The following is a 25,268-nucleotide window of genomic DNA, read 5'->3' as shown; positions in this document are numbered from 1 at the left end:
TCTCTAACATGTTTCCAGTCTATCCACTACTCTAAACCGTGTGTTTATCTCCTCAACACCTGATGCCTCCCCATTTTTCAGTTGCTTTACATCATTCTTCCCCTCTGCCACCGTCATATATTTCGGCACCACATTCCCTCTCTGGACATAACCAAACCAAATCCTTTTTACTACCGCTCTGCTCTGACCATTCCCAATCATTCTATCAAAATATTCTTTCCATCTCTTCTTCACTTTTATTGTTTGTATTTTTTCCACTTTCATCCCTCACATTTTAACATTTTTTTCCCACCCTCATTTCTACATTTTCTCATCTCTTTCCAAAATACTGTAGTTTCCAATCACCACAAAACCTCACATCATTCTAATAAGAGTTATTTGAACTTCTCTTTTTCCCCACTGTCATTCCAACTTCTATATCCCACCAGGCTTTAACTTTCTTACGAGTTACTAATCCCGCAGCACCACATTGCCTTAGTATTCCTAATCACTCCCGTATACACTTTCCACAAATTTTCCAGATTCATTACCTGCCAGTACATTGACTCTTACTCATCTACTTTTACCCGGCATTCATCTGCCACTGCTCTGCTTCTCAACATCGTCATTTTCACTGTTTCATTCTGCTTTCCTCTCTCTCTCTCTCTCTCTCTCTCTCACGCTCCCCTCAACTTTATCTTGTATCCCATAATCGTATGCTCAGATGAACCTCTGCTGTGTCATCTCATTGCCTTCGTACCAACAACACTCCCAATCGTCTCTGTCGACCAGCACATAGTCAGTTATGCTCTTCTCAACATTCTGTTCAATCTGTACCATGTGCATTTGTGTATATCACTGTGTTTGAAATATGAATTATAAATGCACTGCCTTCATCCCTGACACATGCTCTACAATGGTCGTTTGTGATCATACACAGGATAGGGAACAACTTTCCCTTTCCTGTCAACCATCACAACACTAACCCCTGGGCATCTGTCCTATTACCGCAAAACATGTCACTGTGTATTAACAATGACCACCAACTTCACCTGACAAAATGAAACTAGACGTACCTCAAGCTGACTAGTTTACAATAATTTAATTTCCTCTGCATTCACCTTTTATTAACAGAGCAACTCCTTTTTTATATCATACAAGCGTGCTTTTACCGGACAGTACACACTTCACACCCTCCCACCCCATTTCACACCCTTTTTGTTTTGCATCACACAACGCCATTACAACGTCCAATGTTTTATCGTATAGGCTACATTTACTGCTTCCATTCTCCTGCATTCATCAAATACCTTATTTACATTCCAGCAGTTCACACAAACCTGCTTCCAAGTCCAGGAACCAGATCTAAGGCTCCTTGTGGTAGTGTCTGTGAGGAAGAAGAGTGCTTGTGAGATTGTTAATTCCAATTGACTATTTCCTTTTTAACAGTAGGACTGCAGGGAATACAAGGGGCCAGTATTCTTTCTCCTCTACCCCAGGGAAAGCTTATATGGTTACTACTCAGCCTTATTGTCTAAGATGTCACACTATGGCCTTGCATCACTGGTTCCTCTAATTTCTTCTTACCTTCATAGTAGAAAAATACGGGTCATGGTAGATGGAATTTATTCTCAGTTTCATTCCGTAAATGCTGGCGTACCTCAGGGATCAGTTTTGGCTCCAACCATCTTTTTCATTCATATAAATGACCTATCTGTCACTCATAACCCAATACACTCTTATGCTGATGACTCGACCCTTCATAGTTCTTTCACATTTAGCACCTCCTTTACACAATTTGATATTATAAATTCCCAAATAAACATAGCAATTTCTCTGAACCAGGACCTTTCTAAAATTAATCAATGGGTACAAAACAATCTGGTCTCGTTTAATGCTCAGAAAACTAAATACATTAATTTCTCCAATAGAAAGAATCCCTCAGACTCTCACATAATTTTAAATGATGTCAGTATTCCCATATCCACTACAATTGATATCCTAGGTGTTACTCTAAACCCCAACCTAAGCTGTATAGCTTATGTTAAATCCCTTGCTAAAAATGCTTCTAAAAAATTGGGACTTATGTACAGAGTTTGTGATTCTTCACTGACGAGCAGATGGCCACAATATACAAATGTCATGTGCGTTCTCAGATCGAATACTGTTCACCACTCTGGAGTGGATGTGGAGCGGTTTCACGGAGGCAGTTGGACAAAATTCAAAATAAAGCCATTAGATTAATCAATAATCCTGCCATAATGCAGGACCTTCCTCCGTTATCAGTACGTAGAGATGTTGCTTCTTTAGCACTATTTTATCGTTATTTTACCGTAAGTGCTCTAACGAACTGGCTTCAATTGTGCCTCCCCTTCACATTTTCTTCCGAAATACTCGGGCAACTGGGAGCGCCCATGAACTCACACTCTCTCCCCCACAATACAGAACCTCTGCTTATCAAAATTCATCTATGCCCAGAACTACTACTCTCTGGAATTCATTTCCTGGGAGTTGCTTCCCACAAACATTTAATCCTCTCGATTCTAAATCCAATTGTTATAAATATTTTATGAATGGAGGATGCCTTTAGGCACTTGGACTTATTTTTTTTTCTTTGTTTTTCCTTCCTCCATTCATTATCAAAAAAAAAAAAAAAAGTAAAATATTTCCTAGGTTACAATATCCGGTTTGTCTTGCCAGTCTGTGTAGGGTCATCAGCCCTTGGAACTAGCTTTGCTAACCTATTTCAATGTTTCAGTAACACTGTGAACAGACCAACATAATTTCATATACATTTTCCTATAATTGTCAGCACCAAACGAAATGCACATTACACACCAAACTACCTATTACAAAAAAAAAAAAACGGAAAAATGACGTCTCAACATTCTGCCGCTGAGTCCGGGGGGAGGGGGGAGTGGCATAAGTCCCATATCCTCCCCTCTCCCTGTGACTACCAAATGAAATGCATGGAGCCATTGCCTGACTTACACTCTAGTCATTTCTGCAACATTCTGGTATTTTCTCAAATTTTCTTTCATTTGAACACAACCTTTCTTCCTCTAAACCTCACCTCTTCCTCTGCCTGATAGCGACCATTCTCTCTGTCCTCCTACTTTGCCTACATTTACCTCAAAGCTAAAGTGTGGCAGTTGTGTGTATGTTCACAGCAACATATCCTGCTCTCGTGTTCCTGAACTTGAATCTTTTGAATTCTCTACTTTCTGGCTTCAGCTATCCTGTTATTCGCCGACTAAATATATCTGCACCACGTACTTGTCCCCTAATTCAGCCTATTATGAAAATGGGCTGGTTGATGGTCGATTTTTAAAAGTAAACTATTTACTTGGGTGTTAACCATTTACTGCCGGCTGACGTGTAGGGACGTCAGGATTAAGGGCGCAGAGCGCCACCGGTTGACGTGATATACCACACTCACCTTCCCACCACCGTTTGAGTACAGGACCATTTTCTATGATACCTAGAGGGTAGGTAGGACCCCCAGGTACCCCGTGGTTGTGTGGTTCAGTCTGTACACGGCAGTTGTAGTGTGAGGAGCCTTGTCTTCTCCCTCGTCGTCGTCCGCACCACATGAACAGCCGATCGCCTCATTGATTCCCATGAAAGATCAGCCTTGGCACTAAGCCAAGGAATGGGCTAAGTAATAGTGCCATTGGACATGCCCTGGATGACACTATATCCTCTCATACACTCAGCGAGAGTGCGCCCTCAGAGGAGAGGAAGAGCTACCACGTGGAGAGCAAGCTCTCTATCCCCCCAACCCCTATTCACTCTCCAATGCCAGAGAAGGCTCTGCGACTTCTCCAGGAGGAATGGACAGCCCACGAGAACGACGATTTCAGTGATCAGGAGCCGATAGATGACCCAGGACATCGGGAGAGTGGCTGCTGACCTTGTTGTCATCTGCAGAATGAATGCCACAGAGCTGTTTCCCCCACTCTCTGGCCGTCTGCTCGCCAACGTATTATCCCCCAGCACTACCCAACACCTCAGCCTACCACATCAAGGGCTGAATCTCCACAATCAGGCCTTTTGGGAGTGGTATTTCCAACACGGGCCCCACGTGGAGATAGGCAGTGCCGAGCATCTCCCCAGGAAAGTTCCGCGTCAGGTGAGTCATCACCCGCTTACTACCCCACCTTTCACACCTCTCCCTGTCCTTCCCCACCACTCCCTGCCCGTGGGCATGGACGTGGGCGTGCACGAGTGCAAAAGAAACGTCCAGGAACTGCCAGATGGCCAGCTCTACCCTGTGAAGATAGAGTTGACACATTTGTGTGGAAGGATGGTGCTGGCTTTGAACTGTCTGTTCCGGCATTTGAAGAGGAGGGTGCAGGTGTGCAGGAGGATGAGCTTCCCCCCAGGCCCTGGACTATTAGCAGTCTCTTCAAGGCAATTTTCATGACTACAATAATGCAGTACCTTGTCAATGAAATAAATTTCCACCAGGCCATGTGCGTGTGGTGGCTGGACGTGGCTGCCAGTGTGAGCACGCACATGCATGATTGAATACATGTTCAGGTGGGGGAAAGATTTGTATGGCTTGCCCTGACCAATGTTGATGGCGCACGTTGGAAAACTTGTGCTCCACAACTGTTGGTCGGTGGATGAACTTGTGGGCATGCCTATCTTTGGCAAGTACATGCCCTGTGATTGGTACTTGGCCCTCCTGAGGTTCCTACACTTCAACCAATATTACGGGCCTGCACCAAACGACTGGTTATGGAAAATAAGACCAATCCTTACAATGCTCAAGGAGTCATTTTCCAGGGTTTTCCATCCATTCCAGAAAGTGGTTATTGACAAGTCGCTGGTGTTATTCAGGGGCAGGCTGGCATTTACTCAGTGTGTCCCATCAAATCATCACAGATTTGGCCTCAAATTCTTTGTGCTTTGTGACTGTAAAACTGGATATGTGTTGGATGTGATAGATAGCTTATTCGGCAACAGATCTTGATAGACCTAGTGATGGTCCTCGTGGGCTCTCTGCATCGGTAGTGAATGTGCTTATGGAAAGGTATTTCAACAGGCACCACATCCTGTATACTGACAATTATTACACTGTTCCGGAATTGACCAAGTATTTGTTTGACCATGGTACTGGGTCCTTTGGAACTGTTAGGCCCAACATTAAGAATTTCCCAGTAATTCCGGCAAATACTGAAAAAGGAGCCCTGCTAACTAAGAAATGTGGGAACATGTTAGCCCTTCTCTGGCATGACAAGAGACAGGTTAACATGTTTGTAATGCTCGGTGTTTTTTGGTCGGCTTCCCATCCCTCTAGCGCCTAGTGTGTAGCTGGGTTCCCTTTATTAGCCTGGAGCTTAGACAAAAAAGAAAGAGGCAGGACACAAAAACTCAAGGCAACAACCTTACACGTGTATTGCTAAATTCTACAAGTGGAACATGTAGATGTCACAAGAGTAATTATTCTCAACAATTATAAACCTTAGGCCTAGACTTTGGGTATTAGTATCATGCAAGATACTAGTTGAGATAAGACCAGGTAAAGTGAGAAGCACTACAATCAGGATTCCTAGGGCAGTGAAACCAAATACTATCACTTGGGGGAAGTCCAGGTTTTATCTATCAGGTGGAGTTCTGTTCACTAGGGCCATGGCACTGTTTTTACTGTTGGCAGTCTAACTAGTTTGTCCGTTGTGTTATTAATTATCGTTATATTGCACTGGAGCCTCTATGATCTTAGCATGACACTATGTCATTAAGATGGTAGCACGTCCACTCAGGCAAACACTAATTTCACTGTCCGGCCATATTCACTGTCTCGCAGTTACTTTATTTATTCCACCTTTTTTTTTACACTAACACAGACACTTTTAATTTGGACTTCCCGTATTCTAATAATTCACTGTTCTGCCCTTGCTTCACTGTATCACTTTCACTGTCACTCACTGTTGGGACTGGGTGTGGTGGCGGTCAGGTACAAGGGCGGTGGAAATGACTCAGCCTAACCACTGACGGGGCTGAGTTCCGCTGGGGGCCTCCATATTCAGGGACCACAGGATCACGTGTAGGGGCGTCCTCTCTCGTCCGGGGCTGCTGGTGGCGAAGGGTCCCGCACTCTCGGAGTCTGGCTCTCTGGGCTGGGGCCGAACAGCTGCCTGAATCTTTCACTCAGGCGCCTGACGGAGGATGAGGGTCTCTGGCGTCGGGGTGTAGGGATGTCCCGCCCGGGGGTCCTGGGGGCAGTCTGGAGGTTCTGTGGGCTGCGGTCTCCAGTGGTCGGGGACGCTGTCAGGAGTGAGCTGCGGCGTCAGCCTCTGTCAGGGTCAGGTGAGGCCTCTCAGGGACCAGCTGTAGTGAGTAGAGCCCGGTGGTGGTCACGGGGCCTCTCCAGTAGTCCTCCAGGCTGGGGCCTCCCTCTGGGTTATAGTGTCATGTAGGGGAGTCAGCACCTGACGGAGGAGTGGCTACCGGCTGTCGCAAAGGCCCAGCTACTGGTTGTGGCCTGGGGAAGGAAGCAGCCACAGGTCGACTCAATGGCACCTTCGGAGCAGCTACCGGCTGTCTCCTGATTACATCCGGAGCGGCTACTGACCGTCTCCTGCCAGAGGGTCGAGCAGCTACAGACCGTCTCTGTTAGGGCACCTTTGGAGGGGCTACCGGCTGTCTCCTTATTACCTCCAGAGCGGCTAACAACTGTCTCCTGTAGGAGGGTCGAGCGGCTACAGGCTGTCTCTTTAACCCGCCGAGTTCCAGAGACGTGAATTCACGTCCTCACATGATGTGCACTCATATCCCAGAGATGTAAATTAATGCGGCAACATTGCAAGGACATTGTAAGGTCCCTAATTTGCACAATTTTTAATTTTCACAAGTGATTTTTGGCACGTATACACGGGACACCTTCCTCTACAAGATGCCAGGCAGGGACAATGCCTTTCCCAGCATGACCTCCTCCCCCCCCCTGCATGACCTTTTCTCAGCAATTCACCTGTTATCGGTGACCTGGCCAGTAAAGCCATGTCATGCCACAGTACGAAATTCAGGGCCAGAGTGATTCCCCAATCGATGACAATGTGGAGGACAAACATTACAGTCAGAAATGATGATCAGGTAATGTGGCAAAAAAACGTCAGGAATGGTGATGATTTAGTGAGTGAAACAATGCTTATAATGCCTATATTACCGTTTGAAAACCAATATACTCTTGTACTACATATAAATTCGTACCAAATAAATAAATAAATACCGTTTATGAGTGGTGTAGAATAGTTATCCTCCCATTGAACTCGTTTTCTTTGCAGCCAGCCTGATAGAAAACCCTGTAAAGTAAGGACATACTCCTACCCGGATCAAGTACTTTAAACCTCAGGTGAGCGATTTCTCTATGAATTTTCGATGTTTCTCACCAAAAGCGGATGTTTGAGCCCCCCCCAAAAAAGGTCCAAAAAAGTCGGGACTGGGGCGTACCACTGCCCAGAAAACGTCGGGATGGGGCGGGTTAAGGGCACCTTCAGAGCGGCTTCTGGCTGTCTCCGGATGAAAGTGGGAGAGGCTACAGGTCATCTCCTTATTACCACCAGAGGGGCTATAGGCCGTATCCTGTAGGAGGGTTGAGCGGCTACCGGCTGTCTCAGGGGGTGCTGACTGGAGCTAGATTAATAGCTCCACCTCGATCTTGTCGGTGGTGGCTCGCCCGGAAGGTAGTCTCTTTTTCCTGCTATGGTGGCGGCGGGCGAGTTCCGGGTCATAGGGGTGTGCGGCCCAGGCGGACTTATGTCCCTGTCGCCCAGAGTCAAGTCGCGCTCTATTCACCCCTCTGTAGGCTCCTTCTGGGGGTGTTAGGCTGTCCTCCATAAGACTATTCAGCATTTTAATGTTGTCTACAGCTTATAAGGGTGTGTTGGAGGAAACTGGGAAAACAGACTATAGGACCAGGGAACCCATGATAAAGTCAGATGCAGACAATTACAGTATCAACATGCAGCTGACTGATAAATCGGACATGCAAATTGGTGAGGTTGATTACCTATGTAAGTCCTGCAGGTGGTACAAGACGGCATTCTTACACCTTCTTTGTATCGCCGTCCTGAACAGTTTCACATTGTTCAAGGAACACATCAGGAAACCTCTCTCTCTACGAGAGTTTGAGAGAGAGTTGTCATGCCTTGAGGAATATTCAACTGCTCAGGTAACAGGAGCTAGACAGGGGACAGTGGCTACAGCGGACTTGCTCAGCTGTGCTATTTCCAACGACACAAGCTGGTGGAGATTGGCAGAACCACAGCAGGTCGTCTGGCATACAGGCGGTTCCACGACTGTTGCACAACCAAACACCGTCCCCCATCATGGAAAGAGACCTCATACCACTGTGCAGAGTGCAAGGTCCCCCTATGCCCAAAATGTTTCTCGGAGTATGACTCCGAGCGTGAATATTGAGGATGTGTGTGGGAAAGTGTAAATAGTGTACAGCAATGCACAAATTTGTGTATTTTCATAAATAAGTGAAATGTGTGATTAGTGATTTATAGTAAGTGCTATGATATAAGTCTTTTATAATAAGTTCTACAATTGCATATAAGTGATTTATAGTAAGTGATATGATATGTGTTTTATAAATATTTCTACAAATGCAATACAGAAATTGATACTGTTTATTGGATATTGGTAAGAAAATTATGGGAAATACCTTGAGTTATCCTCCCTGTTACCTGAAAGAAAACCACTTGTGAGCAGGCCAGAAAGAAAATTACCTGCTTGACTATAATAAAATGATTTCACTCAGTACTCAGGGGAATTGTCCCAAATATGAGCATCAGTGCATTTGTGATGTGAAGTACAAATAATGTAAGTTGTGTAAAACATTTATATGATTTTCACTATAACCTTGATTAGTACAAAGCAGTCTGAATCATAGTATAAATAATTACCTAATACTCTACAATAATGTGTGAAAGAGCGACAGCATTTACTTGTCAAAGTGCAATTACCGTAACCATGATGTAAAGTACAATTCTAAGTGTCTTAGTAAAGGGAAAATATTTTTTACGGAAGAAGTGAGTACAGAAAAACGAAGAGATATTTCCTTTCCCACACAGCTACGGGGCACAGTGGCACAATGGAATGGGCGGTAAACCTTTGGGGGAGCCACATGAACAGGGTGATGACTCATCCTTACGACGGTGAGTAAAGAGATGTAGAAAAACGAGTGGAATATTCCGCATTCCATCCAAGAATGCACGAGCATGGTTACAAGCACCACTCCAGTCAGTGCTGCCAATGCTTGTCACCGAGGCCAAGGCCAGTGGCACACAGTCAGAGCCACCCACTAAAACGTGAAAAACCACTCGTCTTCAACTCATCCTTACTCATCGACAGGACCATCTAGAGACTTCAGGTTACCTTCATTGGAAAGAGGATGAGTTGGTGAGTCTTATCTTTTATTTGATTCTCTAGTTATTATAGTTTGGTAGATATTAGGGTTTAAAGTAAGGGTATTTTTTCCAAAATCTCGGAAATCCCCCGTAGGGAGGAGTGGGCGGCGGCCGAGAACCCCTGGCGGCCAAGGGTTAAATGTGCTGCATTATCTTATGATATAGTTAAATTGACAAACCAAAGTAAAAAAAATTGGAAATACTGCCTTCAAAGGTGCACAAAATGAGGTTGGTGATAGTGCAAGCCTCGAGTGGCCGTGATGTCATAAACCGCCAAACCCGAAGAAAAAAGACTGTGCTTCCCAGAATCCCAGCTAAGTTGTGTGATTGTGGTTCTGCTGATTAGCCAATCTTTGCTTCATCATGGCCAAGTCATCAAAAAACCACCATTGATGCTTTGTTCTGCTGTGCAAGAACACAAGTAGAATCAGACCTGAAAAAAGATTCATCACTGTTCCAAAGAAATGAAAACCAGGAAGCTTTGGTGGCGAGCAGCACATCACGAGTCTTCCATCACAATGGGCAACACCTACTGTTGGGATGCGGTGCATGGGAATACCAAATCGTCATTTTTAAATTGAAAATACAATTCTTATCACGATAATGGTTCATGCACACCTAATTACCTAAAATCCGGTCAAAAATATTTGCTTAATATGATTATGAACAAAAAAAAATTAAGTTTCAGAGCTAAAACATACTAGAGTTAGCAGACATTTAACGGACTGTCAACACGCAATTACAGACTTCCATTTTGCATAAATATTGATTTAAAGCACAAATAAATGTATCTGCATTGTAAATCAATATTTACACAAAACAGAAGTCTGTCAAGGTGAGCTGTCAAGCTAGAGGTGAAACACTACTGCTAACTTTAGCAAATTTTTGCTCTGACTCCTGAATTTTTACTAATAGTCAGATTAAACAAATTTTTTTACCGGATTTTAGATAATTAGCTCTGTATGAACCAATACGGTGATAAAGACTATAATAGCCTAACATATACACCTTAACCTAACAGTCATCTGTCAAGCAAAACCAACTCTAACTTTGGCTTAAGCCATTGGTAACGATGTGAAAATCTTATTCTCCAGATCAGACTGGTTGTTACTAAAAAGATGTTCAAACATCACCAGTACATAAGATCAAGAAATCAGATAACCAAGTACTTCACAGAGGTCTAGCTGTCCCCAGCCAGGCCTATCTAGGAGGAAAATATGTCGGTGTTTGTGGCATCCCTATGTACTACTGCCCAATTTCGGAGTATATACCCGTAGAGTCAGGACCTACCAGTACTTCTGATTCTTATTTTTATTTATTTTTTTTTGCTTTATTACCATCACCCACAGTTAGGGGTATTAGGCCAAATAATAATAAACAACACAATGGACAAAGAAGAAAACTCATGCACCACATGAAATAGCCAGTCTAGGGGGCCAAGGATGGAGGGAACATATGATAGAATGCTCGGAGATTGGCTAGACGCACCTCCTCCCCCCTGACAATCAAAACGAATGGAATTCCCTCGCCCAGGTTAGCAGCCTGGAGCAGATCGTAGAGGTTGGAGTAGATCATGGCTCCGAGCTGATATGACCGAGTGTGGGCGATGAGAGTCAGGAAGTGTCAGTAGGAGGATACAGCTAGCAGAGCCTTGTGGTCCATGATAGGAGAGTGTGATGGGTTGCACTCCACTGCTGGAGGAGGGGAGGACTCAGTGACCTCCTTCTCAGCCGAGAAGCCAGTCGACGCATCCTCAGCCCTGGAGACTGAGTCAGAAGAGTCCTGTCCCTCCTCGATCACTGACTGTGGATGGTGAACTTCAGCCATAGTCTTTGCTATGTCCAATTCCGGTGTCAGGTCGGTGATCTGGTTTGCAGTCCTTGGATTGGGCGGGGCATCCAGCCTCAGCCTCTTTCACGGTGTCGTGCAGAGGGCAACAGGTCACGGCTGCTGGACCCGGCGCTCCCGTCAACGAGGAACAGAGTGTACATCTCAGGCAAAGTACTTGGGGATGACAAGGTGAGGCAACCCATTATCCTCAAAGATCTGGGGTAGAAGAATGTGCAAAGCCTCCTGTTGCCCCTGTAAAAAGCCTTCATTGTTGCAATGCACATCTCCATGACAGTGCTTATCTCCCCAGGACCTCCATGATCCCTGGCCTGGCATCCCCTGGCTGAACGATGCTGCTGTGTTTAGGTAGAACCCTGCACTGCCATGCCTCCCGGTCAAGTAACATCCCGATCCTCAGGACCCTTGGGAGTCCCCAAAACACAAAATTCCACTGACCCTTCCCGAAGGAGCGCTGGAGATGCTGAGGGTTTGGTACAATGACAGCCTGGTGGTGAACGAAAACATCAGTGCTAGTATCCTGACGCTTGGTAAAACCATACCCCGCCCTGACGTTGAGCTAAACCATGGTTCCCCTGATCTTCTGGGTCGCCGAAGACTGAGGTTTGGTATTTGCCCCCCTCAACAGGTTACAGGCAGTAGCAGGAGATGCGTTGTCCATGACTGCCAGTCGGATTCAGTTAATAAATCACATCATTACGACTTTATCAAATCTAATCTTTGTGCTACAGATTTGTCCTACAGCTACCTTGTAGTTACAAGGTTCGCTGTCACTACTAGTCTCTTTAAAACCAACAAAACTCTTCATTAAAGCACAAACATAGCATATTTCATCTCTAAGAGGCTGACACACTGTCTTATATACTTAGCATGATCATAACAGCTGAATGTCACAGAAATCTTACTTGTACTGAAGTATGATTCCCAGACATTGTTGTGAGTGGCAGTCAGCTGTGGCCCTAATATGGTTTCTGACGTCACAGCGAGATTGCATGTTTCACGTGAGTTACAGTAATCTCTAACTTTGATTATTTTTTTTTTCATTTTTATTAATTTGGAGAGAGAAAAAAATGATATTCCGATGATTATGAGTGACCATTTGATTACTTTATGTATTTTGTACACGACCGTCAACTAGTCCAATTCTAAGATGAAAAACATCCTATCAGTTTCTGCTTTCTCTTTGATCTCCATTGTACGTGACGTCAATGTTTGCCACACCACAAAGCCAGCCAGGAGACAGGACGTGTGTGCTGGGCAATCCCCAGGTCCTGTCCTTCTCACTTACTATATTTTAACCAGCCCGTACCCCACTGACCGGGCTAATGTATGGCCCGGGCTGCACTATATGTGCAGGAAATCTTTGAACGAACGAACGAACCACCTTTGGCTCTTCTCTCCATTCACTGATCTGCAAGGTGAACAAGCTTACATCTTTCTGTCCTTAGTGACCCATAGCAGTTTATACAACACCTTACCCAAATCCTTGACCACCTTGCAGAGAGACAGAAAATACTTGACCTCTTTCTTACAACTAATCCTTCTGCATACACTGCTAATATTTTCTCTTTAGTGACCTCCTCTGATCACAACCATATCACCTTAACCTATCCTATCGCTCCAGTGTGCCTCCCAAAGAGTGGAATCTGTGGCACTTTGGCATTGCTGATTGTGAGGCGCTCAGGCAGTATAGCTTCACTTTTGCCTGGAATGACTATTGCTTCCAAGACCAAGAGCCATCTGAGTGTGCAACGAACCTAACGTGGGTTATGCTATTGGGCATGGAAGCATAAATTTCTTTCACTTATTTTGTGATTAATTTACAATATCCTTGGTTCAATTACACTTGTTCTAATGCTATCCACAACAAGGGAAATATCTATAAAATGTACTGGAATCAAGCTAAGTCTGTTCTTTGTTCTGGTAAGAATAATTTTATTCATACTAAATGCTCTGAACCCTCTAACTGAGACTCTCCCTTCTTCTGGCACCTTGCTGGACACCTTTCTGATTATACTTCATCCTTCTTTCCGCCTCTTTTCTATTTTGATGGTTCTGTAGTTGTTTCTTATACTGAAAAAAAGCAACTCAGTGCTCACTCTTTCACCTCCACTTCCGCCTCAGAGGATGCTGGTGCTATTCCTCCAGCTCTTACCCCTCTGACTTCTTCGTGACTGACTTTGAATAATATTCAGATGATGTACTTTCGGCCATCACTGGCCTCAGTACCAACAAGGCGTACAAGATTAATGGGAGCCCGCCTGTTGTCCCAGAGAATTATTTCGCTGTGCTTACACCCTGTAAAGGTAAACTCTTTCGCATTCGCCTGTCGGCTTGTATCATTCCTTCTTGCTAGACGTTTGCCGTCATTCAGTATAAAACTAAGACGGGAAATCATCCCCAGCTATTTAACTATCGCCTAATTGCCTAAACGTCTTGTACTTCTAAAGTTTTCAGAATCTACTCTTTTTAAAAATATAATAAATCCCCTTCCCTATCAGAACATTCTTTTCAATAGCCATTATGGGTTCCGTCAAAAATTCACCTGGCGATCTCCTCACCTTCCTTTGAGACTCCTAGTCATCCTCCTCTCGGAACTTTGGCGAAAGCTTTGGCATTGCACTTGACATCTCAAAGGCTCTCAGTCGAGTCTAACATAAGGTTTTAATTTCCAAGCTGCCTTTTTTGTGGTTTCTATCTGTGCCTTCATCTATAGCTTCCCTTTTGGCCGTTCTGTAGCTGCTGTTGTAGACGGCTACCGTTCTTCTCTACCTAAAAATAATGATGTTCCTCAGGGTTTTGTCCTATTACCATCTCTCTTCCTTCCCTTCATCATTGACATTCTAAGCTGTACATCTAACAGTATCTATTCATATGCCGATGACTCCACCCTTCACTTTTCCATTCACCTCTCGCAGAGTCCATCTCAGCAGTTACTTCATCAAACATGGGAAAATGATATGGCATATCTAATGCCTGACATAGTGCCTACCTCTGACTGGGGTAAGAGTAATCATGTTGTTTTTAATGAGTCAAAAACTCATTTCTTCCATCTTGTGACCCGTGAGAATCTTCCCCAGGAGTATCCTTTAATTGTCAACGTTATCCAAGTTAACCATGAATCATCACTGAGCATGGTTGGGTTTTCATTCTCGTGGGATTTATCTAGGAAGGATCATAGTACCTCTCTTGTAAAATTTGCTTCCAAACGATTAGGTGTGCTAATCAGATTCTGTACCTACTTTACTCCGGCGTAGTTGTTGACCATACAGGGGTTTTATTCTGCCCTGTGTCGAGTACAACTTTCATTTGTGGGGAGGCTCCCCACGTACAGCTCTTCTCAACCAAGAAGGTGAAATCATAGCCTTTTTATCTCATTAGCTCTCCTACTCTTACTGGCATTCTTCACCCTCTCTCTCTCTCTTCGCCGTACTGTTGCATCTCTTCTGTCACTAGTACAATGGACACTGCCTGTCTGAACTGTCTTCTTCACCACTCCGACGTACATGTAGCATGCATCTAACAGCAAAATCCCATCTTTGTTTTTGTTTTATGTGTGCATGTGCAGCTCCCCAAGGCAAAAGTTAGCCGTTACTTCTAGCCTATGTATGCAGCAAATCATCTCTAGAACTTTCTTCTCTGCCTGTATTTCGTACTGCCAATGAACTTTTTTAATCGCAGTGCCACCAGGTTTCTCGAAAAAGAACGGAGCTTGAGTTTAGCTCTGGTAGTTTTTTTTTTTTTTCCTTGGAGGGAAAAATATTGCTAGCCTCTAGTCATTGGTTCTTTCCTCCTGGCATAAAAAAGAAAGAAAAAAACTTGGAGGCATTAGTACATCGTGCTAATGGCGTGGTTATCCACAGACAAATGAATATATTTAGAGGGGAGGCCTTTTGAACCAGATGACATAGAAATAACCTTCAAAAACACCCTCAGTGCAAGGCGTTTCAGTTAAATGGCAGATAATAATCTGATATTAGCTTAACCTGTCTGACAAACACGTGATTATGCTGAAGGAGATAATAACGAAAAAGAATAGATTTGTGGCGGTTGTACGATGCCAGAAAAAGTTATCAAGGTGGACGATGCACCGAAAATGAGGCTCAAAACCGGTTTAGGATACCCGCTAACATAATTGAAACATATTTTTGGACTAGCTATAGTTCATTATTTTGGATGAGCTGGTTTTAGTTGAACTATTTCCTTTAGGAATAGTGTGAGAAGTGTTAGATGATGCATATCGTTAATTTAGCTAATCTACATTTTTACACAGACACTGCTGCACAATATTATTATGCATGCGTTTTACTTTAGTTCTTATTCTTGGAAATATCTGTTGAAAAGTATTTTTTTTTTCTAGAACTTCAACAAACTTTTCAAAATATTCCCTCATTACTTGACAACGTTTGTGCATATGTGCTAAAGAGTTGTAGACGTTTATTATCGTCTCTTATTGTGTTGTTTAATCTCTCTCTCTCTCTCTCTCTCTCTCCCCCTCTCTCGCTCTCTCTCTCTCTCTCTCTCTCTCTCTCTCTCTCTCTCTCTCTCTCTCTCACACACACACACACACACACACACACACACACACACACTCGCGCAAAACATCAACGTACATGTGCGGAAAGACTTTTTTCGTTCCAGCCGGGCATCAAACCCGGGACTACTAGACAGGACCCAGATAGTTAGTAGCTCTACTATGGCGTGATAAAAGCTAAGCAGCCAGAATTCTATAAAGAACCAGGTAAATCCATTATGATATGGTTCAACTCCAACCAAGATGATGGCACATACTTCAGTTATCTGGGTATAGGTTGCAAAATAACCTCCCATGATTAAAGTATCTGGATCTTTATAGAATTCAAGAGGTTTAGCTTTCATCACGGTATGGAATAACGACATAATGCTTGGTTGCCATCTACAAATGCCGGACTCGATTTCCTGCTAGACCGTTAAAAATTTTCCACATATGTACGCACGTGCAATGAGTGTTTCTCCAATATACGAATATAGGAGGCGCTTGTACTGCCTGTGAAAGACTAAATCTGTTGTCACCTGCCGAGTTCCTCGGGGATAAGCAAAAGTCCAGATGACTCTAAAATATATGTCACCATTCGGGTTCGGGTTCAAAAATATTTTCTCATAATGGACTTAGCTGGTTCTTCACAGAAATCAGGAGGCTTAGCCTGTATCACACCAAGACATAGCGACAATTGCCTGGATCCTATCTGGGAGTCCCTGATTCGATTCATGGCTAAGGCATTAAAAAACTTTCCAGACCCCCCACCCAAACGACACACACACACACACACACACACACACACACACACACAAACACACACACACACAAACACACACACACACACACAATATATATATATATATATATATATATATATATATATATATATATATATATATATATATATATATATATATATATATATATATATATATATATATATATATATATATATATATATATTATATATATATATATATATATATATATATATATATATATATATATATATATATATATATATAGGCTATGGGAGACTGGGTGTTGTGTGTTCTTTTTTCAGTCTTTGGGGCGTTCTGTGAAGATCTTTGTGCTAAACTGATGTATAGAGAGAGAGAGAGATGTACGGTAAGTATATATCTCATCTCATCAGCCGTTTGAATGTTCACTGCAGGACCGGCCTATCCCAACCGAAGTCGGGACGATACAGCCAATGTATCTCTACCAAGTGGCTTAGGCTGTCTGGTAGAGATTGTATGTAGGGTAAGAAGTGTTTGTAAGTGTATTTGTAGTGTTCGAGTGGCTTTCGATGTGTGTGTAGTCTGTGAACCAACTGTAATCGTCCTGAGCAAGCCGACTGGACGCAAACATACTTTATAGTATGCGACACTGGTTCAACCACAGCACCCCTTATGTCCTCCAAGCAGTATTTGGACGCTCCCAAAGTTTATTACCCTGGCTGGGCGCGAACCCTTATGCTTCAGTGTACGAAAACGCACAATTTACCTCTGTACCACAGAGGCTCCATATTCTATATATATATATATATATATATATATATATATATATATATATATATATATATATATATATATATATTGTTACGAAATGGGAATAGGAAACACAAGATGACTAAATCTTACTGCGTAAAAGCTAAGAAAAACAAAGTGAAAAGGGAACAGAACAAATACAGTACTTAAGCGATGAAAAACACCTTGAGAGCAGGCTGTGAAGCCTATACCCAGAGTCGGACACATAAAAAAAAAAAAAAAAAAAAAACACGAACTCTAATCTCGCAACACAGGTCCGAAAGTAAATAGGATTAGCTGACGTAAGCAAGGGCAAAATAAATACAGTGAAAAATAAGTAATATAATACAAGTTAATGATATTTACAATACTTACAATGAGAGAATGAAACACAAAAGAATGACAAAAACAAGCAACCTGATAATACCCTGAATAATTCACTAAAGTCTGGGAACAAATTTGCCAGACAAAAGAAACAAAATCATACAAAAAGAGATAACTAAACTGTGTTCTATAATTGCCTCAAATAAAAATAATAATACAGTAACAATAATACTTCTGATTGGATGCTGATACGAAGTGAAAGATGTTCAGAAATATATACAGCACACAAAATACTGCTTCTCCTCCCTCTTTGATCTCCAGTCCAAGCATTCCCTCTCCCAGCACTAATCCCACAAAAACTCTGTCTCCATTCAAAACTCTCCCCACTTATATACTCTCCGGCTGTGCACGCATCAATATGCAGCTGGGGGCCAGACGAGAAATATGCAAAAAAAGAGTTAAGCAATTTCATCTCTCCCTAATAATCCAAACGTTATAAATATCGCTGGTGAATACAAATCTTTATGTCGCCATTTTAAGCTCCACCGTAAGTCACTGATATTAAAAACAATTTTAGTCACACCCGCATCGAGAGAGTGAACAGAATTAACTAAAACTTTATAAATGTGTTTGAATCGAACAAGCAACAACATGATAGCGAGTGGATGTACGTAGATGCTGGCACACACACACACACACACACACACACACACACACACACACACACACACACACACACACATACACACACCGCTCGCTGGCTCAGTGGTAACGTTCTTGCTTGCCATCTGGTGGACGGGAGTTCGCGCCTCGCTCAGGTTGCGAAAGTTTCACTGACGAAGTGGGTGGTTACTGTCCCCCTTGAGCAAGGGGACGAGTGTGTGCGTGTGTGAAGGTCACAGCCTTGCCCTTTGATCGGACTATATGAGCTCTCAGCTCCCTTCAGGGAGGGTAAAAGCTGACGATCACGGCCATCAAGTGATCCTGACCGACCCGGTGAATTACACACACGCCCAGCGACAAGCACGCACTATACATACGTCCACAATATACAGAAAAATGCATATACGTTCTTAGACACCTAACAATATATATATATATATATATATATATATATATATATATAATTTTTTTAGTATAAGGTCTGACTTTAGGAAGGCCTTCGGGTGGTATTTTTCGGTAGAATGAAGAATTATAATATCTGATGTGCCGCTTCATATGCTCAGGGATGCGTGGGACTGCCTGGGCTCCGTGCCGTAAAGTTTTCTTGGTAAAGAGATGCATGTGTTATTCTACTGTGATCCTTTATGGTGGCGTGATGAAATGTAAGATGTCACATTTTAAAAAAATAAAATAACAGATATTAAGCTCCGGTTGAAACTGGGAGATTGGGTGTTGTGTGTTCATTTTTCAGTCTTCGAGGCATTCTGCAAAGATCTTTGTGCTGGACTGATCCCTCTTCTAGGGTCACTGTTTTTCAATTTGGTCTGGAAGTTTGGTGTTTCGTACCAAAAATATATACACATTTCATGAGCAATTCATTTTTATTTTTCATGTGATATTTTTACATCCATTCGTCCATGATCAGGTTTGGGTCTTACTGGAATGGGAATGTCGAGAAGGGCAATGACTTCTCACATGTGGGTGATTTTAAAGTTGAAATTTGGATAATATTTGGCAGAAGCCACAGTTGGAAATCAAGTATTTTTAAGTGTTTTCTATTGCTACATCATCGTTTGCTAACACTTTTCTTCTAGGACATTTCCGTCACAAATGACCCCAAAGGGGTGTTAGAGACCTCAAGGTGGGCAAGGAGTTAATAATCTGCGACAGAAGTGTCATATACAAAAGTTAGACAAGACCGTCCTACCTGTTGCCAAGAAACCAGTGTGCGTCGTATCATTTATAAAGACTCAATCATATTTGCATCTGTCGGCTTGGTCACCTAATGGAGGTTCTCCATGCTGCTTGATCTGTGGCAGTCTCTCTGTTCAGTTCTTTAACCCTGAGGTCACAGTCTATGACCTCGTTCCAGGTCTTTTTCTATCTGTCTCTCGCAACCCTACCTCTGACGTTCATACTTCTCACCTGCACCCTATTGTCATTCTCCATCCTCTCAACATGCCCAATCTCAATCTGCCAATCTTCACCGCAACACCAATACATTCCAGTCTCATCCTTCCCATTTATATCTGCAACCAGTGTTGTAGGTCTCGAGACCTGTCTTGAGTTTGTGTGGTCTTGGTCTTGATCTTGGTCTCGCTTGATGTGGTCTTGGTCTTGATATTAGTCTCGAAACTTCTGGTCTCGTGAGTTTTGGCTCGAAACCAGGTTGAGACCAGCATTACAAAGTGCATCGCAGCGTGGGGAAGGTCGGAATTTTTGATCGTACACGGAGAAAAATCATGGCTGATTCGATTCACGGCACGCCATACAGAATTGTACTGTCTATAGGTACTGCCTGGCTAGCACTACGGTGATGATTCATGAGCTGAGCCCTGCGAGCGCCAATAGAGTGCTTGCAAGTCGAGAGAGCATGCATGACGTGGCCATTCTTGCAGTGATAATCTCCATTTTGCACGCACACATGTTTGCAGCTCTGTTCATCTCCGTGTACATCACATACGTGTATGGAGTATGCAATCCCCGCAACCTTCATACACGTACACCACAGGTTTAGCTAGTTCACTCGGTAAACGTAGCCACAAAAATGTCTATTTTCGTATGTTTTTTTCTTCATGACAACGAAGCAATGAAAGCAGAAATATTTTTTTGTTTAAATATAATAAGTTTTGTATATATATTTCCTCCCTTACTGGGGCGTAGCTAGGATTTTGGATGATGGGAGCCAAGTCAGACATCAGTGGCTTCCACCTTTTGAGTTATGACCCTTCAGAGCTTCCAAATGGCTATCACGGAGGCCTGCAGTGACTTCTGTGACCTTTTGAGAAGAAATCAGAATATTTTCTAGTGTTTCACAGACACCATCGTATTTCATACAACTTATTCGCCTATGAGCGGGGGGCCATGGCCATGTGGCCCAGTGGCGTTTCTAGCCCCACTAAAGCTGTGGGGGGGGCCACTTGGGGGCCGATTAATCATCTGTAGTAGCAAGAAGGGCAGTGAGCAGACTGGAATGAGGGCCCCTTTCAAGAGGGAAAGTTAGTGAAAACTGTTCTCTTAACCCCTACACCACGGGCATGTTTACCAATGTTTCGCGTTTGCCGCGGGGTTATTCGGGCTCCGACAGACTCTCAAAAAATATTTGCCAAAAATCAGTTATTAGTCCTAGAATATTAAAATTATATATGCTTATGGCACATACCTTCAGCTTTCTCCTGGAATGTTTGTTGAGCCTTCGTCCGTTACCGTAGGACTTGTGGAGACCTCTGAAGTTGGGTAATGAAGTCTCCACTTTACACTCCCCGACAACCCGTAATATGATTACCACAGCCAGATATTAACACTATAAACACTACTCTATGATTTTCAAGTAGTTTGGGATCCATACTCCAAAAAAAAAACCCACTGTGAAAGCAATGAAAATTACGAGCGCGTCTGACCGTCACAATTGCGCTAGTTCGCTCTTGGTACTCTTTCATTTATTATTCATAAAACCCCTCACACTTTATATTTCTATTACTATATAACACTTATATATATCTACAGTCTTTATCCATAAGTTTCCTTCAGTAGTATTAGTTTATTGTCACTGTAGGGATTCAATTTCTTTCAGTAAAATACGTAGCATTCACTTTCTCGTCCTGTATACTAGCATTGAGAGTGAATGTCACTTTCATCTTCACCCTCATAACTCATAGTATTCAGACATGCTAGAGTGAAACTTTCACTTTCATTACTCCTAGGGTATATACTCGTATTCTTATAATACTACTCATTTACATTTCTATTTACGTTCTCTATTTTATTTACGTTATCTACATTTCTATTTTATTTACACTGTGTTATGCACTGTCACTTGAAGTAACTTATAAAACTATTTTCCACTGTTCACGTATATTTACATTCATTACTTTCACTTGCTGTTTACACATTATTTACACATTATTTACAATTCCACTTGCACTGTTTTACTCAATAGAAAGATCGTAGTCACTCTTTTATCAATTGTCAGCCCTTTACCTCTTTCCACACGTGGTTTAGTAGGGGGTAAAGGTCACAGGGCCCTTTGCATGGGGGTGAAAAGTCCCTGAAGTCAGCAAGAGCGAACAGACGTGCCTCCACTTCGGAAGATGAGAGTGAACGATAAGGGTGGGCCGGGATGGTGGCCTACCTAGGGAAATTCATGACTACCAACGTTAGCCTCTTGACACAGCTATTTTCTAGCAGTGAAATGATTGGCAGGAACTCTAGACAATACATTATAAATTAGGTAGTTCCAGGTGAATGTAAATATCACTTAGGCTTCTCCCTTCCCTCCTTATATGTATATTTATTACGAAAATAGATTATACGGCATATTTCAAGGGGAAATAAACAGCGAAAATTAGCGACCGAGTGCACGTGAGTTGTTGTCAGGTGATAATTAGCCAATTCCAGGTGTATGGCACTCTCACTCACCTTATTTCTTTCTTGTATATATTATTTGGTATAAGAATAGGGCATAGGGCTTATTTCAATGGATGAAATCAGTGAAAAATTCCAGGGAAGATTTACTTAGCGTAGCACCGCCGGGCAGGCGAGAGGATAGGGTAATGAAGTGGGGGTAGGGAGGGGAGTCAAGAACGGGGAGAAATGGCTAAATTGTCAACAATGGATGGGAGTACAGATGAGATTAGGAGTGCTGACTAGTGTTGGACATTGGCAGTACTGATAGATGATACAAGCCCCCACTTGGAAGCCCGGGTGAATTCAAAATAACACAGAATCACAAAAGCGATGCCCCGCGGTATGATCCCTTGCTTCCAAGCATCACGAAAGTGATGCCCCGCGGTTAAGGGGTTAAACAAATAGTGGTCTTGGTCTTGGTCTTGGTGTCGGGGGATCTGGTCTTGGTCTTGGTTTTTGTCTCGGAGGGTCTGGTCTTGGTCTTGGTTTTTGTCTCGGAGGGTCTGGTCTTGGTCTTGGTCTTGGTCTCGAGGTGCCTGGTCTTGAATACAACACTGCAACATTCGTGGCCTTTCCTCTAAGTTTCTCTCTGTTGAACACCACCTCCCGTCCTCTAGACCTAACCTTTTCTCCTTCCCTGAGACTCAGCTCTCTGAAGTGAACACTTATTTGTATCCTCCCACACTCTCTATACCCACTTACAAGTGTATGTATGCAACAATATATCTTGTTCTTGCGTTCCTGAACTTGAATCTTCTGAATTCTTTTACTTTCTGGTTTCGGCTATCCAATCTAGATATATTTGTGAAGTGTTCTTATCCTCTAATACTGACTATGAAAAATTCTCTACTGACTATGAAAAATTCTCTGACTCTCTTCAGTCTGACATGGAACACATCCTGTCAGTTTCTTCCTTCTCTATCATCTCCATTCTAGGCGATTTCAATGTTCGCCACCGCCTTTGGCCCTGCTCTCTAATCACTGATCCACGTGGTCAACAGGTCTACATATTTTCTATCCAATTACCTAGAGTTGCTGGTACTACACCCTACCCTTATCCCTGACCATCATGGAGAGAATTCCAATATACTAAGCCATTTTTTTTGACAACTATTCCTTCTGCTTACTCTGTTAATCTTTGTCTCTGCTTGGCTCCTCTGGTCACAATCTTATTTCCTTAACCTGTCCGATTGCTTCAATAAGGACTGTGGACTCTCCCAATAAGTGGTGACTATGACACTTTGGAACTGCTGATTGCGAGGCCCTCAGGCAGTATTTCTTTGATTCTTCCTGGAATAATTATTGTTTCCATTACTGAGAGCCAACTGAGTGTGCCTCGTGTATTATAGAGGTTATTCCCTTAGGCATGGAACCATACATTTCTTTCTTTTATCATGTGGTTAATGCAGAAAGACAAAGAAACTTGGTGAAATCATGCTTGTTCTAATGCTGTCTACCACAAGAAGGCCTACAAGAGGTACCGGAACCAGTCCCCCTCTGACTCTCATCTCTATTATGACTGCCTGGAACCCTGCTAAGTCTGTTCTCTTCTCAGCAAAGAATAAAATTATTCATACTAAATGCTCTGAACTCTCCGAACCAAATTTTTCTATTCCTTCTCGTACTTTGCCAAAAACTTCTCTAACAACTTTACTTCATCCTCCTTCCATCCACTTTTCTGTCCAGATGGCTCTGTAGCTGTTTTCTCTACTGAAAAAGCAGAACTCTCTGCCCACACTTTCTCCTCCAGTTCCACCTTAGACGATGCTGGTGCTGTTCCTCCATCGCTTCCTCCTGCTGACTTGCTTATGACTGATATTAAAGTTTCTTCACTTAATATACTTTCTGTCCTAACTGGCCTCAGTACTAACAAGGCCTAAATTTATGAGGTTGATAGGACCCCCCTCTGTTGTCTTCAAGAACTCTACTCCTGTGCTTACACTCTGCCACGGTAAACATTCTTGCCTCTCTCTGTCGACTTGTACCATTCATTCTTGCTGGACGTTTTCACAAATTCAGCATTTCCAAAAGTTTTTTTTTTTTTTAATGGAAGGAAGAGGGAACCAAAGGCTTGAAGCCAGCACACTGTTTCCTCCCAGAAAAAGTAAAAAAAAATAATAATAATAGAGAGCCAAATTCAAAATCATTCCCAGCCCTTTAATTATCGCCTAATTACTCTAACATCCTGTATTTCTAAAGTGTAGCAATATTCTGTTTTTAGGGTAGCTGTACATTGAGTGGCAAGCCAAATAATTTCCCTTAAACCAGGAAATCATTTACATCGTTGGGTGGTAACCTAATAACTAACAAACACGTGTTCTCTACGTGGCAACAAGTGGGTTTGTGGAGGGTTACTGCCCTTCCCCGGAAAACATCTAAGTAAAAATACGAACAAGAAGCCTCGGAACAGAACTGACCAACAGGTGACGACTAGGGACCGAACGAAGGACATGGTACGGATTGTGACATGGAATGTAAGGGGTGCAAATGATGAGGTGAAAGTGAGAGAGATTGCCCAGGTGCCTGAGGGTGCAAAAATGTATGTGTGTGGATTAAATGAGAGTAAATGGGGTGGTAAGAGTGTGAGAGAATGGAAGTATGGATGGAGTATATGCACTGGAGTGGGTGAGAATGATAGGGCAAAAGAAGGAGTGTGTATTGTTGTGTGCAAGAGATGGAAGGAGATTATAAGAGAGTATGAATCAGTTGGCTCAACGATTGTGTGGGTAAGATTGAAAGTTGGACTACGAATGTGGGGAATTGTGTGTGTCTATGCGCCAATGCAAGATCGTGCAAGCAGAGTGAGAGAAGAGTTCTGGACAAATGCGGAAGCATGCATGGAAAAGTTTGAATGGAATGAGAGTGATTATTATTGCGGATATGAACGGAAAAGTAGGGAATGTGAAGGTGGATGGAACAGTTGGTGAGTGGGTGTGCCTACAGAAGTGGATGAGAATGGCAGTGCTCTAGTGAACGTTTGTGCCGGGAGGAGGTTGGTGATAGCCAATACCCTCTTCAGACACAAAGTGGTCCACAGGTATACATGGCGAGTGATGAGAAAAATGGGTGGTGATGTGAATG

The sequence above is a fragment of the Coenobita brevimanus genome, chromosome 79 (genome assembly GCF_032717465.1).
Source record: "Coenobita brevimanus isolate Jiangsu-jjx chromosome 79, ASM3271746v2, whole genome shotgun sequence".
NCBI lineage: Eukaryota > Metazoa > Arthropoda > Malacostraca > Decapoda > Coenobitidae > Coenobita > Coenobita brevimanus.
The sequence above is the reverse complement of the archived record's forward strand: the minus strand, read 5'-3'. Positions refer to the sequence as shown.